This window comes from Pagrus major, chromosome 24 (assembly GCF_040436345.1).
Source record: "Pagrus major chromosome 24, Pma_NU_1.0".
In the NCBI taxonomy this organism is placed as follows: domain Eukaryota; kingdom Metazoa; phylum Chordata; class Actinopteri; order Spariformes; family Sparidae; genus Pagrus; species Pagrus major.
The window spans coordinates 13,130,365-13,144,422 of NC_133238.1; the positions used below are offsets into that span (position 1 = coordinate 13,130,365).

General features: G+C 41.4%; 2 non-coding genes across 2 annotated transcripts; one reads left to right on the plus strand and one right to left on the minus strand.

The window, feature by feature from the left end:
• Positions 1-7,977: 7,977 nt before the first annotated feature.
• Positions 7,978-8,096, minus strand: LOC140992767 (5S ribosomal RNA). The gene has a single exon (XR_012178318.1). It is a non-coding gene; the product is annotated as a 5S ribosomal RNA (ribosomal RNA).
• A 2,796-nt stretch (positions 8,097-10,892) lies between these two features.
• LOC140992692 (5S ribosomal RNA) lies at positions 10,893-11,011 on the plus strand. The gene has a single exon (XR_012178251.1). It is a non-coding gene; the product is annotated as a 5S ribosomal RNA (ribosomal RNA).
• Positions 11,012-14,058: the final 3,047 nt, after the last annotated feature.

Sequence of the window (14,058 nt, forward strand, 5' to 3'; positions counted from 1 at the left end):
CTGTATGGTATTTTTATGTATGTACTTAACTCTGACTTTCAGTTGACCTTACTGTGGAGAAAGACACAGAGGTGGCTGTCGCAGTGCTCCCTTCACAGATGACGGGCCTCAACATCCTCATTCACCACAGTGAGCTATACCGACCTTCATTGTGGTGAACATCATCTACTTGATGAATCACTACTCAGCAGCTGTGATTCTGTTTGGTGACACAGCTGTGCTACCTCGTAACAGTCTACCAAAGGTAATGCGTTTATGTAGTTAATGTATGTGTGTGAACCTCCAACTCCCATTCCCCACCCCACACCATCAGCATGCACGCACAAACAGAGTAAAAAAATAGGCTGAGAATTATCAAGTCTCTACTCAAAACAAGTACATTACCTACGATTACTGATTACTTTACCACTCTGAACACAACCCCTTTCCGTGCATCAGACAGTGTGCGTATCAGTTGGGAAGCTCTTGGAAAAGTTAGATTGCATGATCTTGGCTGATTTTGTTTCTTTCATTATATAGTATACCTACAACATACTATGTAAATAAATACAATATCTTGTAATTCTTTTATTTCAGTCTTTGATGAGCACACTTGTGCAATGTGTGCAGCCTCAAGGCCTCCTGGACCTGGACCTCCCAACACAGACTGCTGGGCCCAAAAAAGGACGTCCTGTGGCACTGGGTGACTACAGGCCGATTGCACCGACCTCTCACATCATGAAGGTCATGAGAGACTTGTTCTAGCAGACCTCAGACCCCTAGTGTGCCCATCACAAGACCCCCTGCAGTTCGCATATCAGCCCCATACAGTTGCTTGCAAAAGTGTTCATACCCTTTGAACTTTTCCACATTTTGTCACGTTAAAACCACAACCAGAAACGTACACGTATTTTATTGGGATTTTATGTGATAGACCAACACAAAGTGGTGCATAATTGTGAAGTGGAAGGAAAATGATACATGGTGTGGCGTGCAAAAGTATTCAGCCCCCCTGAGTTGATACTTTGTAGAACCACCTTTCACTGCAATGACAGCTGCAGGTCTTTTGGTGTATGTCTCTAACAGCTTTGCACATCTAGAGACTGAAATTTTTGCCCATTCGTCCTTGCAAAATAGCTCAAGCTCAGTCAGATTGGATGGAGAGCGTCTGAACAGCAATTTTCAAGTCTTGCCAGAGATTCTCAATTGGATTTAGGTCTGGACTTTGACTGGGTCATTCTAACACATGAATATGCTTTGATCCAAACTTTTCTATTGTAGCTCTGGCTGTATGTTTAGGGTCCTTGTCCTGCTGGAAGGTGATCCTCCGCCCCAGTCTCAAGTCTTTTGCAGACTCGAACAAGTTTTCTTCCAAGATTGCCCTGTATTTGACTCCATCCATCTTCCCATCAACTCTGACCAGCTTCCCTGTCCCTGCTGAAGAAAAGCATCCCCACAGCATGATGCTGCCTCCACCATGTTTTACGGTGGGGATGGATAGATAGATTGATATAGATTTTATTGTCCTTTCCAGGATAATTATTTTCACATTCCGTACAGCCACCAGAATTACACAAACAACTTAACAAAAACATCAATACCACAGACGTATACCCGCCAGCAAACACATATACATTCCACCACAGTTACAATCTCTTCATTCTTTTGTTTAGTTCAGTTATGGCATATGGCATGAAGCTTTTGTTAAATTTTATTTTCTTACAAGCCAGCCACCTGTATCATTGGCCAGATGGAAGGAGTGTGAAATATGTGTTAAGGTGATGACTGGGATCGAGTGCTATGGAGTGAGCTCTGCGTGCAGTGGCTGTGCTATTGAGGTCTGAGAGGTTGGGGGTAGGGAGCCCGATGATTTTGGCAGCTTTGTGTGTCTGATCTGTATTAGTTTGTTTCTGTTGGGTGATGACAGCATGTTGAAGAAGCAGGGGGAACAGTAGAGGAGTATGGGCTGAATGATGCTTTTATAAAGTAGCAACAGGAGGTGGGGGGCAACTGAGAGTGCTCTGAGTGTGCGGATGGCGGAGGGTCCTTGTTGGCAGCGTTTATGGATGTCAGCGGTGTGTTGTTCAAAGCTTAGTTTATTGTCCAGGGTGAGTCTGAGATATTTGTGGCTCTCCACCATTTCAACTGCTTCGCTTTTTATGCTGACAGGGTTGTGGGTGGAGTTGAAAACCAGTTCTTTTGTTTTGGAGACATTTAACTATAGGTGATTGTCTTTGCACCACTGTGTAATGTGAGATGGAGTTGTGATAGTCCATTACCGAATTATTGCCTTTAAGTAGTGCAAGTACTGCAGTGTCATCTGAGTATTTCAGGTAGGTGGTGATGGGTGAACAGGAAAGGGCTCAGGACACAACCTTGTGGGGCTCCCGTGTTGGTGGTGGCGGGTGGGGAGATGTTACTGCCCACTCTGGTGGATTGTGGTCTGTCACTGAGGAAGCTGTGTATCCAGATGGTGTGTTCAGGGTGCTGTGCAGTGTTAGTTTACCGCCACACAGTGTTTTGCATTTAGGCCAAAAACTTCATTTTGGTCTCATCTGACCAGAGCACCTTCCTCCACATGTTTGCTGTGTCCCCCACATGGCTTGTGGCAAACTGCAAATAGGACTTGTTATGGCTTTGTTTCAACAATGTGTTTCTTCTTGCCACTCTTCCATAAAAGGCCCAATTTGTGGAGTGCACGACTAATAGTTGTCCTCTGGACAGATTCTCCCACCTGAGCTGTGGATCTCTGCAGCTCCTCCAGAGTTACCATGGGCCTCTTGGCTGCTTCTCTGATCAATGCTCTCCTTTTGCACGCCACACTTTTCAGTTTATTTGTAAAAAAATTTGAAAACCATGTATCATTTTCCTTCCACTCCACAATTATGCACCATTTTGTGTTGGTCTATCACATAAAATACATTTACGTTTGTGGTTGTAACGTGACAAAATGTGAAAAAGTTCAAGGGGTATGGATACTTTTGCAAGCCACTGTACCTGCTGCAGGAAGTCTACTCGTCCCTGGATAGACCCAACACCACTGTCTGCGTCATGTGCTTCGACTTCTCCAGCGCCTTAAACACCATCCAGCCCAGGCTGCTGAAGGCCAAGGTGGACTTCAGGAGGAACAAGCCCCCACCCGCTCCAGTCTGTATTGGTGGGACAGATGTGGAAATAGTGCAATCATACAAATACCTGGGTGTTGTGCTAGACCATAAACTGGAGTAGTCCACAAACGTAGAGGCAATCTACATGAAGGGCCTGAGCCAGCTTTACTTCCTGAGGAGGCTCAGATCCTTTTAATGTCTGCAACCAGATGCTCCTGGGGTGCGGGCATCAAAGCGAAGGATGCCAACAGACTGAATAAACTCATTAAGAAGGCAGAGTCTGTTGTTGGCTATAAGCTCGTCATCCTGGAGGAGGTGGGAGAGGACAGGATGCTGGTAAAACTGCTTGCAACCATGGACAATGCCTCTCACCCCCTCCACAAAACTCTGGACAAGCTAAAGAGCAGCTTCTGCAACAGACTCATTCAACCCCGCTGCCTAAAAGAACGGCACAGGAAATTGCTCCTTCCTGGTGCCATCAGACTTTATAAAGCACACTCCATAAGACTCAAATAATGTGCTTTCAATTATCATTACTGTAAATACTGCACCTTGTGTCCCCCTTACCTTTTTCTTCTACCTCAGTATTTTATTTTTTTCATTTTATTTAATTTTACTTTACTACCTCTTATTTTTATAGCTACTTTGGCATTTTATTGTATTCTATTGTTTCTATATCTGTCCTTGTATTTTGATTGTATTTGAATGTACCCACTGCTACAATAACTGTATTAGTCCCTGAAGGGAAATTAAGTTATCTAGTTAAGCTTTTGATTAAAAAACCCCACTAAACTGATTTCATGTTGTAGCAGTCCAATTGTTTGACTGCCATTTTTTCTTGTTTGGGCTGATTTTCCCTCTGGACTAATCACAGGCAATTCAGGGCACCTGTGCACAGGTGGAGAGACTGACTCCTGATTTGAGGAGTGGAAGCAGCTTGGGGTATTTCTCTCCCGGCCAACACGAAAAGAGGTGGGAAATGGCACACCAGTGGCTCTCACCCTCATACTGAATCTGCCCCTGGCCCATGCTGAATCACCCCCTTTCCAAGAACCTCATTCCCCTTAGATTGTCAGCCAGAACTCTGGTCTATTTGGGCCCCATTTTGTTTCTGGGCTGCCCACATCTTTAGTGGGGAAACTTTTTTTTTTTAGGAACCCTTTAAAGCCCAGGCCCCTTTGCTTTACTATTTGATTTCACTGGGGCCTGTAGAAGAGGCATTTTTTTTATTACACCCAAAAGTAGTATTTGTTCATTTGTGGGTTTATTGTCCTAGTAGGGCATTCCCCAGTTATGTTTTTTGTTTATATTTTTATGTGGGTTGGGCTGACCTGTAGGCAATTTACAGCCAGTACCGCCACAATGTAGTACACTTTTTTGATTGCCAACTGATGGTGTTGACTCTCTGAAGACACACAACCAACTGAGAAGGCGAACTGCAACCCCCTTATAGTCTCCCAGGTTACTGATTGCAGTCAGCTGAGGAAGAGCATCACAGGTGCAACCAATAGCTCCTGATGACCTAGATCTTGAGAAATCCGTCAACAGGAACCACTGACTCGAATTCAATGCAGAAATGTCTTCCTATACTGGTTGAATTAGACACACCCTCTTTATATTGGATTGGAATTGAACTTCCATTTTTCAAATACAACTAAAATTCAGTGAGAGACAGGACTGTACAACAATTCATGGCTGAAATCCTGAGGAGCCGTATCCTATCGGTGGCGATAATGAACCTGTACTTAAATGACAACCACACAAACCTTATAAAGAAGAGGAAGGTAGAGGACATTTTGGATAAACAGCACAAATAGTAAATTTGTTTTTTGCTGAACCAAAAAATGGGATGTTTCAGAAAGACAGAAATACCGACCTCTGGCAAAAAGCTGGAGGGAGGGAATTCTTTGTCAAGTCTTTTCTTCACCATGGTTTTGGTAAGGTGGGCAAAAAGGTTTCACCTGAGCAGTGGTCCTCAATTTCACTGCCCATTTATGAAGGCAACAAGAATGGTCTAAAGTGGTTGAGGGTCCTCTGGCATGAAGACAGAAGAGGAAGCATGCAGAGGTGCTTCGTGCAGGTAGGCCTCCAAGTAAAAAAATCACTTTGTTGAGTCCCCAGAAGCTTTGAAATGTTAGCCTATGTTTTTGTTATAGGCTACATCAAAGTAAAGAAATTTGGATGCACTGTAATTAATGGAATTACTCTAACAGCTCTGCAGGGCAGTCAAACCCAGAGAGCACACATGCCACAAGTGGATCGGGATGAGCGAGATAAAGATTTACAGGTAAATGGGTGGATGTCTTCTGTAATGTGTCTCCCATTTTTGTTGTCAGTATCAGTGGTATTATCTAATGAAGAAGAAACACCCTCTGTAACAGTGTTGTTTGTATAGATGGCAAAAACACTGATGGAGGCCTTTTCTCTGATCCCTGATGTTAAATTTCAGATGAAAAGGGAGAGGAGAGATCTGGCTCTCCAAATCCTAGAGGCATCAGGTACATGTGCTGTAAATAACACACAGTATACCTACAATATACTATGTACATAATATCTTGTAATTCTTTTGTTTCAGCGTTTGATGAGCACACTTGAGTACGGCTGAAGGAAAGCTCACTGACACAATCATGTAAACGCCTTGGTGTCTAATAGCAAAATAAGAAAAATATAACAATAAATCAATAATTTCACAGGTCCAACGTGGTGACTGTGGGAGATGGTTCCATTCCCAGTGTGTGGCAATGGACACAAACTTTGGAAAGGCCTAGAAGGGAAACTGGGAATGTCCCTTTTGTGAATAAAGTGTTTCTTTGAAATGTGCTCAATGCTGTGAAATAAAAGAATCTAACATTAAACTGGATTAGACGTGTGTCCTGTTGGTCTTTTTGAGTCACATGACATGGAAGCTATTGAAAATAAAAGCAGACTTTTGTCTAGTGCAAGATTACATGTTGCACTTTAACAACACTGACTGTTGGCTTCTCAAATGTTTTGAGTAAAATTATAGTCTAATGAGACAGCATTGGTTGATATGGCTGTAAGATGGAAACGTTTGTAGAGAGTTACTGTCACCAGGTTGAAACACTTAATCTTTGCACATTTAATGTTGTGAATCTTCACTGTTTTTACAGGTTTTGGAATAAAGGTTGTAACTGTCATTTTCAACGAGGAAAAAGTGTTTAATTTTAAGAATGATCAAGAAAAATCTGATTACAATTTAGCCATTTTAAAATATATTTGAATTTAACGTATTTCCTAGTATTTAAGTTCAAAAAAATATTAAAAGTAAAAACTGTGTATAACCAAAATTAATTTGAATTTAACTATTACATCCATGAAAATGTAATTGGTATCAGAATATTTTAATAAGAAATATTGTTAGAATTAAATGAACAAATAGTGTTGCAATAAAAGGGATTGAATTGTGTTGGAATCAGGTGACGAATTTGTGTAGGACTAAAATGATCAAAGAGTTTAATTGGCTTCATCCAAACACATTTCAGAATCAGCTTCATTGGCCAAGTATGTGAAACACATACAAGGAATTTGACTTTGTTTTTTTCTTAGAACATGTTGTACATAGACGTAAACATGAACATAAACATAAAATAACAAACATTCAACTAGAAAGAACAAGAACAAAGAACAGTAAGTTAAAAAGTGTTCAGAGGTCCGGTCTATTATAAAAACATTTAAGTAATTATATATACATACATACATACATACATACATACATACATACATACATACATACACATATATACACATAAATAATATACATAAATAATATTATTTACAGTGAGGATTTATGTACATATAAAGTGCAATTTAGTCTGTAAATGTAAAGACTGTGAGTGGATGATTTTGGAGACAGGAGGTTACTGACACTGGGTGACTGAAGTGTTCATCAGTGCGACGGCCTGGGGGAAGAAACTGTTCTTGTGTCTGGTTGTTTTGGCGTACAGTGTTCTGTAGCGCCTGCTGGAGGGGAGAAGTTCAAACAGATTGTGTCCAGGGTGTGATGGGTCTGCAGAGATGTTTCCTGCCCGTTTCCTGACTCTGGATGAGTATAGGTCCTGGATGGTGGGCAGTTTAGCACCAATAATTTTTTCTGCAGTCCTGATTGTCCTTATCAGTCTGTTCCTGTGCTGTTTGGTGACTGATCCAAACCAGACGATGACGGAGGTGCAGAGAACAGACTGGACTATTGCCGTGTAGAACTGGATCAGCAGCTCCTGGGGCAGGTTGTACTTCCTGAGCTGACGCAGGAAGTACATCCTCTGCTGGGCCTTTTTGATTATGGCGTCTACGTTGGGTGTCCACTTTAGGTCCTGGGAGATGGAAGATCCCAGAAACCTGAAGGTTTCCACAGCAGACACAGAGTTATTGAAAATGGTGATGGGAGGCAGTGAAGGGGGGCTATTCCTGAAGTCCACTGTCATCTCCACAGTCAATCATTCATTCAATCATTAAATTCAGTCTTTTTTTATCAGCATGACTGACTTGTAGCTGCTAAGCTAAAAGCACCCTGCCTGAAGTGGGTGCACAAGCTCAAAGGGTGCATCGAGGATGTAAATAATGTCTGTTCAAATCAATTTGGGATCTCATGAAAAGATTTGAGGGAAGCAACACAATATGTCTCAGTCATTAGTCCAGTCTGCTATGCATCATGTTCAAGGCTCTGGGTTCAAACCTTGCTCCCTAAAGTGCTGCTTACCAACACTTTTTAAAAAGTTCATTGCAACTTCATGTTCCATATTTAAGAGTATCAGAAGTTGCAACACTCAGGGGGAAGAAAGAATTGTTTTGAGTTGAAGCGAAACTAAATGATGTGTGTCTCGAATGAAGCAGCCGCAGCAGCTCCCTCTGCTGTGTGTACAGAGAAGTAAAAAGCTTACAGCACCTGGTATTCCCAGGCGGTCTCCCATCCAAGTACTAACCAGGCCCGACCCTGCTTAGCTTCCGAGATCAGACGAGATCAGGCGTGTTCAGAGTGGTATGGCCATAAGCGAGAGATGAAGCTACAAACAGGCCTTTTATAGATGATATTCATTGTGTATCTGTCTGCTCTTACATAGAGTTATATAGAAACAACATGTTTTATAAATTCTGGATAAGAAGCTCTGATTATAATGACGTCATTTCCACACCTGAATGATAGACTTTTCCAGAAGTATGAGTACATTTACTCAGTTACTGTATTTAAGTCATGTTTTCTTTACAGGTAGTTTAGGGTAGGCTTCTTCACTCATAATAGTTTCTTCATATATTTACTGGTGCGGACCCAGGGGTGTCTCAAAGTTATCCCAGAGGGATAACCACAAATTCGCAGTAGCGATAGATTGGAAAGGGGAGAAAAAAACAACGAAACTGTATAGAGCCACTACAGGCTTCCTTAATGAAATAAAGCAATAAAATGATTAACTAGACCACCGCTGCCAAGCAGCTGACTCAGAACCAAAATTGTCCAGGAGACCCAGAAAACACGAAACGAAAGGCAAAGGCTGCCCGGGAAACCTTTGATCACCCAAAAGGCTGGAGTCACAACAAACTCTCCAGCACCCCAAGTTATACACAGGCAATTGACATCAAATACACACAAAGTTCTGAGTTGGTGTTTATAGATACACCGACAACTTGAGAAGCCACAGGGAGAAGCTCTCACTACCTCTGAAGGTGAGATAATGAGTCAGCACAGGGCACTGGAGACTCAGGGTATATGAAAACTCCCCACACCTGGTCTTAATCAAAGCCAATCAGTGCCACACACACCTGATTGCAGTGAGTTGAATTTCTCACAACTCTCACAGGGCCAAAAGATTGAGTGCCCTCACAGTTTTTATTGGATTTGAGTGGAATATCTTTTTTTCATGAATATTTTTTTCAAAAAAAAATCACCATTTTTAGCGAATACACCGCCCGATTTTTTTCAATAGCTCCCAGGTCATTTGAGCCATCAACTCGAAATCAATGCCGACATGTCTTGTTATACTGGTAGAATGAGACACAGCAGTTTTTATTGGATTTTAGTGGAATTTCTATTTTTCATGAATATTTTAAAGAAAAATCACCATTTTTTTGTGAATACACCGTACGTTTTCTTTAATAGCGTCGAGGTCATTTGAGCCATCGACTCAAAATCAATGGCTAAATGTCTTGTTATACTGGTAGAATGAGACACGGCTGTTTTTAATTGGATTTTAGTGGAATTTCTATTTTAAGAGTGTGTCTTTTATATCATATGAAAAATTATAAAAATTCAGCTTTTATTTTTGAATAGCTTCCATGTCATGTTATCCAGTGACTCCAAACCAATGCTTAATTGTCACTATACAGTTCACATAGGACACAATGGGATGTTTCAGAAAAGGCCAAAGACAGAAATACTGACGTCTCGCAAAAAGCTGGAGGTAGAGATTTCCTGGTCAAGTGTTTTCTTCATCATGGTGAGGTAGACGAAAATGATTCACCTTAGCAGTGGTCCTCAATTTATATATATTCAACGGCATGCATTGATTTCCTGGTAACTCTGACTTGCAGTTAACCTTACTGTGGAAAAAGAGGGACAACGAGGTGGTTGTCGCAGTGCTCCCTTCACAGATGGTGGTCCACAGCATCCTCATCCTATGCTCACTTTGACCACATCGGTGGTTGGTAGGGGAGGTACGTAACTGTTTGAAGCATGTGAAGTTTGACTCTGCGTGACATTTACTTTATCTAACATTTTAAGATTTATATCAAGAATGTTTAGATACTTAGATACTCTTACATTGCTGGAAATTAAAGTTCAGCAAATTTTGGAATGTGTATTAATTGGCTAATATGTTTTTTGTCAGGTCATGGAGGCCCTGTTTCATGTTGCTGCCCATACCTTCAGTGTGGTGAACAGCATCTACTGGTGAACCACTATTCAGCAGGTGTGATTCTGTTTGGTGACAGAGTTGTGCTTCTTCACAGTCTACCATTGGTCTTTTTGTCACTGGGTCACATGACATGGAAGCTATTGGAAATAAAAGCAGAATCTTCATAATAAAAAGTGGTAAAATCCAATAAAAACAGGTGTGTCTTACACTGAAAAAAGGGAAATTGTGGGTTGTTCAACTTACAAATATGCATTTAGTGAATACTTCAATTAAATATATGTTTCTCTCAGACATGTTTTAATCTCGTGGGATGTAAAGTCTACTAGTCTCAATCATGTTGAGATGACGCAAAGGAGTTGTGTTCTGTTCAAAATAGAAAGCCAACTATTTGTATTCCTTATGGCTGTAAGATGGAAACGTTTGTAGAGTTACTGTCACCAGGTTGAAACACTTTTTATCTTTGCACATTCAATGTTGTGAATATTCGCTGTTTTTACAGGTTTTTGGAATAAAGGTTGTAACTGTTCCATCATTTTCATTTTAGCTTCCGAGATCGGACGAGATCGGGCGTGTTCAGAGTGGTATGGCCGTAAGCGAGAGGTGAAGCTATAAACAGGCCTTTTATAGATGATGTTAGACATATCATGTAGTCGTATACTTTACATGTAGATAGTTTTCTTCATATATTTACTGTGCTAAAAATATTATTTATAATATATGGCATAAATGTAGTAGAGTAGAAACTATTATGAGTGAAGAAGCCTACGACTACCTTTAAAGAAAACATGACTTAAATACAGTACAGTATCATTCAGCTGTGGAAATGACGTCATTATAATCTGAGCTTCTTATCCAGAATTTATAAAAACATGTTTTTTCTATTTAACTCTATGTAAGAGCAGACAGATACATGATAAAAGGCCTGTTTGTAGCTTCATCTCTCGCTTACGGCCATACCACTCTGAACACGCCCGATCTCGTCTGATCTCGGAAGCTAAGCAGGGTCGGGCCTGGTTAGTACTTGGATGGGAGACCGCCTGGGAATACCAGGTGCTGTAAGCTTTTTACTTCTCTCTACACACAGCAGAGGGAGCTGCTGCTGCTTCATTTTGCTTTAACTCAAAACAACTATTTCTTCCCCCTGAATGTTACGACTTCTGATACTCTTAAATATGAAACATGAAGATGCAATGAACTTTTTAAAAAGTGTTGGTAAGCAGCACTGTAGACATGAACACCATCATGCCTGATCTGTACAGAGTACCCTTTACTGTGACCCTGGCAGGTACATATAGTTCAGTGAAAAGAGGAATCCCTGTCAGACCACTTTTGATGTCTTTATACCCTTCAAGATTGGCCAGAAATGTTGTGTACCCGGGTCCGATTTCTGTATTGTGGCTGAGCATAGACCCACACATGAAAGTGTAACACTGCATAATCTGATGACGATATGCCATTGTTTTGCAAATATTGCGGAAGTTGCAAGTGACATGACTGATGCGTTTAAAGAAGCCATGTTTGCCTTCAAAACGCATTGAACATAACTGTATCAACGGTCCGAGTTTTTCAATAGCTTTGGGGTAGTGAAGCATAAAATGGTGTTTGGGACGCAAATGCAGGTGTGGATAGAGCTCCAAGAAGAGAGAGTGATGATCTTCTATGAGTTGACTCAGGTATCGTGTTGCTGCCAGGGTTATAGAAGGTGAAAAGATGATCTCCATACACATAAGTAAGACAGTGAGAAGCTCCCATTCCTTGTTGTCATTAGGGATCAGGTCTCCTATCATTATAGGCAGTAACCGTAGTAGGCACCACATCTGAGCAGCTGACTGACGCAGAGGGCTGTCGATGTTCTTCAGATCGCTCTTGCTTATTACAGAGGGCTTGTTTGCCATGTCAGAAAAGCCATAATCAAAGCTCGTGATCCGGTAGTTTAGCTTATCTAGTGTTACAAGCTTTTGTTCAATGAGTGAGTTCAGCACAAGCTTGACTTCATATGCTCCTACCCCTTCCAGGATGTCATGCATGATGTCTACTGCTCTATTGTCTGTCACATGATAGAAAGACAGTCTGTTAAGGACACTATCTCTTTTGAGGCCTGTCTTGGAGGGGTCATTTGTCTCCAAATCTGCCTTATGACTATCAACATCACGCAACAGCTTTGGATCTTCCTGTGTCTGAACCCTCAGGACATCTCTGTGGACTCTGCACAGCCGACACACATGATTCCCAGAGAAACTCTCATTGTAGCCAAGAATACCATTCAAGCCCAAATTATCTCCCACAACCTGGACAACCGAGAATTTCACAACGCCTTGATAGTCACGGGTGTTTACTGTGATGCCATCCCTCTCAAGAGTCTTTAGCTCATCAACAATAGGGCGCAGCGCTACATCAATCCCATATGTCTTTGCATCGTCTGATTTATATACTGCCAATAGGAAGTGAGACTGCAAATTTGACAGCAGATCCGGAGGCAAACTCTTTAAGATAAAATAGACAAATCCTAGCTTGTGGACCCCAGTTTTTGATCCAAGAGGATTTACGGTTTCACAGTCATCGTTGTATAACAACAACGGGACGGAAACCTCTTTCAAAAAGAGTGGATGTCTTTTGCAGAACTCTCCATCAAATACATCCTGAAGAGCATGTCTCTCTTTCTGTTGCCACTGCATCATGGACTGTAAAATGCCAGGAAGTTCCAAGATTTTAAATAGCAGGGGCTGGAGTGGAATCCGCTGATAGCGGTTCACGATGTGTGTGCCTTCTGTAAGACCGAATGAAGGAGAATGTCCTGTTACAACTGCTTTGACAACACTGGAAATAAGTTGATGAACTATTTACATTGTGTATTATCCGTAAATGCGAGAAGAGAGACTTGAGATCCCCCGGAATCACCCTCTTGCATTTAAAACATACAAATGCCATCTGCCCTGATATTGTTGATCAGCATTACGTTCCTTTAGAGCTCTAGTAGAGATGACTTACAAGTTCTTTGAAGAGCCTAAGGAACTTTAGCCTGGGGCCAATTTTGGGGATTAGATTTTTGATTGAATCTTCATCTAACAGAAGAAATGCTTCTTCGTCTATGTCTTGTTCTGGAAGACAAAAATACAACAAAAAAAAACAATACATGAGTATTACACAGTTGATACAATTATGAATCATTGGCCAATACTTTAGAATTATCACTACAACTTTTAATTACTTAATGGATTCTCTGGTCATGTTTAAAGCTTTATACTAATAACCCTTAGTCTTTGAATGGCAGAGTGTACTGTCCATATTTCCTCTACTTGAGAGAAATTACATGGATTAAAAGATTATTATATGGCCAATTTCTATTCATAACAGCTTGAGGATAAGGCACAATTTCACTAATACAGGCTGTAACTTTGATGAACCAACAAATGGGCACATTACTTTTGTCATGGTCAAAAGGGGTAAAATGCTCACCTGTAAAATTCTCAATGAGATCAGGTAACAGCCACTCTGTTAACTTTGCTGCGACGAAGCTGTCCATGCAAACGACCTGGGGGGAACAAACAGAGCAATGTAGAGCTTGTCAATAAAAGTTAACAATCGAACCCACTGCTTTACCTCTCAACACAACAGACACACAACTTGACAAGCAGGATAATTAAGCACATTGGGAACGACAGCGCCGGCACGGACACGACATTTTTTAAATGTTGTTTTTACCTGTTGGAGGGCCGCGTAGCTGCGTGTAGAGGAAATAAAATAGATTAGCCGTCTCTCTTGTACTTGTGGAGCAACTTCAATTGACTTTAATAAGCTCCATCTGCTGCGGGCGCCGCGCCCGTTTCCAGTGTACTTTCCGCGTAACTTTACTGTGTTGACTAGGCCACGTTAGCCGCGGCTAGCGACCAGCTAGTTAACTGCTAGTGGCCGCGGCTAACGCGGCCTAGTCACAACTTCGCTACTAGTCTAACTGTGGTACGGCTGGTCATTTTCGACAAGCCGAAACCAATGCGTGCTATAATAGAAGTTGAGACCAAAAGATGACAGAGAAGTGCGAAACAACACGGAAGCCCAAATGTTGTTTAACGAATTGTGATTAACTAGCAACGGGGACACATGGACACAAA